Raw genomic sequence first — 6,939 nt, forward strand, 5'->3', positions numbered from 1 at the left:
ATAAAATAACCTCTTTGTTGGCTTTATCAAAAGCTCCTTGTAAATCAATGAAAATTCTATAGTAATAATTTTCATTAGCTAGACATTTAATAATACAATCAGAGGTACTTTTTCCTTTGAGGAACCCGAACAAATTACTAGACAGCTGATCACCTATTATATATAAAATTCTATTTAAAATGATCCTCTCCATCATTTTACAAAAACACAAGGTTAAAGACACATCTATACTCTCCATTGGCTTTAGGGATAGGGATGATCATAGCTTTTTTTCCATTTACTGGGAATACTGCCCTCTTTATAACTAATATTAAAGATGTCTTAAAGTGGGCTTTCCGTCATAATGGCAAGTTCATTAAGTATTTCATAAGATACTCCATCCTCCCCAGGGGCGGTAGATTTCCCAACTTTAATCGCCGTTATTAGTTCTTCTCTGGTAATACCTGTGCAAGTGACATCACCACTGTTACCTGCTATAAGTATAAAATCCTTTCTTAGATCTTTCCAAGAATCTAATGACTCTCTCGTTACAGCGGGTAATGAACTAAGTTTGGCAGCTTCCGCCCATTTATTTACGAGCCCATTTGCAATTCATTGCGGGTCTGGATGTGCAACAAAATTATGCTTTTTACCCCTTATTTTATTTACGTCTTGCCAGAGTTCCTTCAAGTTTCTGTTACTCCCAACTTTCTCTGCAAACTCCTGCCAATACTTGCTCCTAATTTCCTTTCTCTTCTCCCCGCACAGCCTAGCAACTGCCAGTAAAGCATTCTTCCCTTCCTCAGTCCTACCATTCCTATTCCAATCCCTGTGAGCTCTCCTCATTGTTAATGTCCACCCCTTAAGCATCTTGTCATGTGTATAATTTTCTTTTCTGGGGGGATGCCTTTTTATACTAGATGGTTTCCGGTTCAATGTTGCATTAAATACATCTACCTCCTTAATTAAATCTTCATAAAATGCTTCTGCCGAAACTGGCATATAAGTATCATACCAAGACTTAATATGGCCAATAAGACCCCTTAATTCTCCCTCATTATTTATTTATTTATTTATTTATATATATACAAGAAGGTACATTGGGTTTGTGAGAATACATTGGATAGTACAGTATTTACATTCTTGTAAAGCCACTAGTACGCGCAGCGTTTCGGTCAGGTCCTTAATCTAGCAGATAATTTTAAGTAGGTAATTTCAATAAGAATTGATAAATGATAAAGATACATTACAAGAAAAATGAGATGAGAGAGATAAGTAAGTATATTAAAGCACATTGTTATATTAAAGCTCTGGTTGATTACATTGACAGCTTGATTAGTAATTTAAACAAGATTAATAGACACCATACAGCAGATTGACAGCACATATAAGACAGCAATGATCACAATGGTAAAGATGTTCAGAATGGGTACATAAAGATTGGGAGACTGGGTAGCAAAAGATACAGTTAAACAAGATTTATAAACACCATACAACAGATTGGCAGCACATATAAGAAAACAGCAATGATCACAATGGTAAAGATGTTCAAATTGGGAACATAAAGGTTGGGAGATTGGGTAGCAATTGATACAGTGCAATTTTAAGGCAAAAAGTGAAAAACTATGAAGATGAAATTAGGTACTTTTTAGTATTGATTTTGAATGATGTAAAAGTTGGACAGCTTTTCAATTCAGTAGGGAGTGAGTTCCATAAACTGGGTCCCTTTATTTGCATAGAGTGTTTACACAGATTAAGTTTAACTCTGGGGATATCAAAGAGATATTTATTTCTGGTGTGGTGATAATGGGTCCTATTACATCTGTCCAGGAAGAGTTTCAGACATGGATTTGCATTTAAGAACAGGGGTTTGTAAATGTAGTTGACACAAGAGAATTTGTGGAGTGAGATTATGTTTAGCATGTTTAGGGAGTTAAACAAGGGGGCTGTGTGTGGTCTGAAAGCAGAATTTGATATTATTCTGATAGCAGATTTTTGCTTGGTGATGATGGACTTGAGGTGGTTTGCAGTGGTTGAACCCCATGCACAGATACCATAGTTGAGATAGGGATAGATTAGTGCATAATATAGAGAGATGAGAGCAGAGTTAGGAACATAATATCTGATTTTGGAGAGTATACCAACTGTTTTAGAGACTTTCTTAGTTATGTGTTGCATGTGGGTACTGAAGTTGAGTCTCTTGTCTAGGAATATGCCAAGAAACTTTCCATCATTTTTATTGCTAATGTTTACATTGTCAATCTGAAGCTGAATTGCATTTGTAGATTTGCTTCCAAATAGGATGTAGTAGGTCTTTTCTATGTTAAGTGTTAGTTTGTTGGTTGACATCCATAAGTGGACTTTTTTTAGTTCATTATTAACAACATCATTTAGTGTATGTGGGTTGGGGTTGGAGTAGACAAGGGTAGTATCATCAGCAAACAAAATAGGTTTCAGAATGTTAGAGACATTAGGCAGATCATTAATGTATATAAGAAATAGGAGAGGTCCCAAGATGCTGCCCTGTGGCACTCCAATGGTTATTAAACTTTAACCTTTTCCTCTGAAGGCAGGCATGCTTTTTATCTAGTTTAAGCTGTATTTGTAATGCAAAATGATCACTTAGTATTTCATCCACAGTAAGACAATTCCCCTCTATGCCCTCAGCATTTATTAAACAAGCATAATCTAATCTCCCTCCCCTCAAATGAGTAGGAGAGGGCTCGCCCAGCAGTTGAACATCTTCATGTTCCTGCAAAAACTGGTACCATCTGCAACCATTCCTATTTGCTTTACCCCTTGATCCTAAAGCTGGATGTCTGGCATTAACATCCCCTACCACAAGTGTATCTTCAGAAAAGAAGGAATCTGGCAAGTATCTTAAATCAAGGGAGCTATCAGAGATGTATAGATTAATGAAATTTAACTCTCGGTCCTTTAATTGTATCCGCAAGCTAATACTTTAAATACCTCTATATCTCTGAGAGATTCCAGTTATCTCGGCAGGTATGGTACTTTTGACATAACATGAGACCCCCCTAGTTCCTCCATCAGCATATAAGTGAAAACCTCTATAGCCATTTAGCCTCAGAATGCTACCATCCCTATTCCCAGTTTCCTGGAGTGCTACTATGTCAATATCCTCTCTAAGAGTATAATAGTGTACATCCACCGCTCTAGTTTTTAATCCATTAACGTTCCAAGATAATATTCTCAAATTACTTTCATCCATGATTAATAATAAAACTACCTTTGCCCTGTCCGTCACATTCCATGAGATACGAGAGTACCTTAGAAACTTCCTTCCAACACCGTAACATTTTTTCTTTCTCCTCACTTTCACAACTACTACTAACATCGAAGGTAATATTATTCATATCTATTTTCTTTGTTATTTCTGTAACCCGTTTTACTTTAACCATTCTTTCAACATTTGTCACAACAGGAGGTTGAACACCGCTAACACTACTAGAAAGTGTATTCTCCTGACTATCCTCTATCATCGTTACCTCATGCACATCATTACTTTCTTCTACGCACGTTTCACTTTCCATTTCACGTCCCGTTTTACTTTCAATTACACGTCCTGTTTCACCACCATCTTCACCCCGTCTACCTTCCATAGCCAATTTTTCCAATGCCTCAATCCTCTTATCTAGTTTTTTTAGATACTCCAAAATTTGATTACCAACCTCAGAGGTGACCATATTGTCCTGAACCTTGTCCTCACAAGGTTTCAGTTTTTCCACTGCATGATGTACTTTCCCTAGGCTCACCTTTACTTTCTCCGTCCCTTTTTCCCACACATTGATCATAGGGGCTGTCGTTGGCTTCCAGCTGTTTCCTCCATGTTCCTGCTGCACAATCTTTCCTTGCTGCGAGGAAATTTGCCCGAAACGCATTGCGTAATAGTGGCTTTAGGCATTGTATGTACTAGCTCTATCTATATATCAATCCATTAATGTAACATCACTTGTATGTATATACCTTACCTGAATAAACATATTTATTTTATTTATTTATTATACATCTATCCTGCTTGTAGGACCCGTCCTAGTCTCTTTCAGATGAGGCTTCATGCGGCATAGATAGGAACCAGCATTGTGGCTGCCTCGACAGTTGCAACAAAATGGGATGATTTTTTCACTTCTTTCAATCTTGACTCTACACTCTCGCGAGTAGTGTTTTTTCCCACAATACCGACACCTGGGGTCAAACTGGCATTTCCATGCCAAATGTCCCCAACGTGAACACTTCATGCACAGTATGGGCTCCTCAACGTATTTTGCAACGTTCCTATAGCCTAGTCCTTGCACAAAAATTTTCTCCAGCGCCTCACCCTTTACCAAGGCAGCAACCTGGCTTTGTTTGTCACCACGAACACTGTTCCTCTTTGCCCAGACAACATTATCATTGTTAAGAAGAAGACAGTCAGGATCCAAATAAGTTGGAAACTTGAAAACTATGATCTTTGTGTGCAACATACCTTCTTCTGGAGTAACCATCACTACATTATCAAAACCAACCGTCGTGAGGCGTTCCATGGCCTGTTCAGTCCCAACTGTTATGTAGGGCCGGTGAAGACCCTCCTTGAAAAGTGGTTCGTATTCCAAACATTGTTTAGCTAGACGTACCGTCCACTCTAGCTTTTGGTGGAAATTCAATTGGCATGTTGTAGGGAACAACAGCCTCTTCCTTCTTGTCTTGTCTTGCTTGTCTTCAGTCTTGCTGAGTAGGGTCTCATTCTTTGGCCTCTTTTTAATTTCATCGTCACTCTCACTGTCTCGCTGTCTGTTATTATTTCTCCGTTTCTTTTTGTTCACTACTACTTCAAACGGTCTGTTATCATCTTGTCTGTCCTCCTCACTACCACTTAGGCATACCGCCTCAGCCATTTCTTCGACGCTGTCAGTAATCGAGAACAAATGCACAATATCCTGTATCACCACGTGCAAAAACGAAGAGTGTGGGGCAATACTCCACCTCCCACCAATCAACGGACGCCAAGAGCGCCAACCTTGTGACCGCACACAACCGTGGTCTGGACACAACTGACATCGCACACTAATATCTTTACCACTTCGAACGTTTCGCATATGTTTATTTGTTTATTGATTTACTATTTATTTATGCATATACAAGAAGGTACATTGGGAATGTGAGGATACATAAAATGGTAATTACAGTCTTGTAAAGCCACTAGTACGCGCAGTGTTTCGGGCAGGTCCTTAATCTAAGAAAATTTTAAGTAGGGAAATACTTGCAAAATTTATAAAAAAATGATAACAGATACATGGCAAGAAAAAAAATGAGAGAAAATTGTAGGTATAGTGTATTAAAGCACATAGGCAGCTAAGATTGATTGCAATGACAGCTTGAAATAAACAATACCCAAATTTGTAACAAATTAGATGGTAAATTCCTTGGCATTCTCATTTACCACAAACTGAATTTCCAGGGACACATTCTAAATATATCAAAAAAAGTTTCAAAAACTGTTGGCATTCTTTCTAAGATCAGATATTATGTACCCCGCCCTGCCCTGGTGACTCTCTATTACTCCCTTATCTATCCATATCACAACTATGGTATTTGTGCTTGGGGCTCTACTACCCAAAATCATTTACGTCCTCTAATTACTCAACACAAAGCTGCTATTAGGACAATATCCAACTCTGGCCCCAGACATCACTCGGTACCCCTACTCAAATCTCTGAATATGTTAGACATTAAGTCACTGCACATTCTCTCATGTGTATCATACATATATAAAACGCTAAACTGTAATGCCAATCCTGACCTCAAAAGCTTCATAGAAGGTTGTAACAGAACCCATGAGCACCACACCAGAAATAAATACAGTTTTGATATTCCTAGAGTACGACTTAATCAAACTAGAAATGCTCTACAAATCAAGGGACCCAGATTGTGGAATGACCTTCCCAACCATGTTAAAGACTGTACCTCTCTCAACCAGTTTAAGATAAAAACGAAGCTATACCTAATAAATTCCCTATAACCTACCTTACCCCTCTATTGTCAACCAATGTCTGTTTTTTTTATAGAGCGCTGTTTGTCGACAGAATTGTATTTGTGCTGCTTTTTCAGCTATGTTTTCATTCCATGTTTTCATTTTACTCTTTATGCTCAATTAGTATTAAGCTTTAGTCATTTAAGTTTTTCATGCCCGAAACGCTTTGCGTAATAGTGGCTTTAGGCCTTGTATGTACTAGCCCTATCTATAAATCCATCACTCTTTGTAAAATCTCTTGTATGTATGTACCTTACCTAAATAAACATTTGATTTTTATTTGATTTTTTGTTTAATGGTAGTTGACAAAAATTAGTAGGCACAATACAGCATATGGCTAGCACATAAAAGAAGACAGCAATGAACACAAAGATAAGAACACTGTTTTTCCAAAAAACGGTGGGTTTTCTGAGGGAAGAGAAAACGTATGTCTGGAAGCTGACTTTAACCGCCCCAAGCTGAGCGCGCAACGAGCCGAGGTTATATAAACCCGGACGCAGACTGCGTGGCTCCTCTTCCCGACAAGCCAGCAGCTGCTCTCTTACAAAACGCTGCTCACTGCTGCTCAGCGAGTCGTAAACACAGAAGTTTAGCCTGCTCAACTGTTCCCCCAAATTGGACCCTACACCAGTTCCTATCGACAACGACTCGGAGCGACCCGTCAGGGGCGTCCTGCCCTTCTCAACATTTAAGGTACAGTGTTTGTGTTGTTGGCGCACCGGACCAGTGTTTGTGTTGTTGGCGCGCCGTACCAGTGTTTGTGTTGTTGGCGCGCCGTACCAGTGTTTGTGTCTGTGTTGGCCCACGCGCCCCTGAAGCACGCCTGTTGGTTCAGCCTTGGTGACCAAATGCAGGTGCAGTGGGCCTAGAGGGGGAGGTGACCCTCGGTGTTATGGGGCACTGGTTTTCTCCAGTAGGTGGCTGTTATT

Source organism: Procambarus clarkii, chromosome 6 (genome assembly GCF_040958095.1).
Source record: "Procambarus clarkii isolate CNS0578487 chromosome 6, FALCON_Pclarkii_2.0, whole genome shotgun sequence".
Taxonomy (NCBI): Eukaryota; Metazoa; Arthropoda; class Malacostraca; order Decapoda; family Cambaridae; genus Procambarus; species Procambarus clarkii.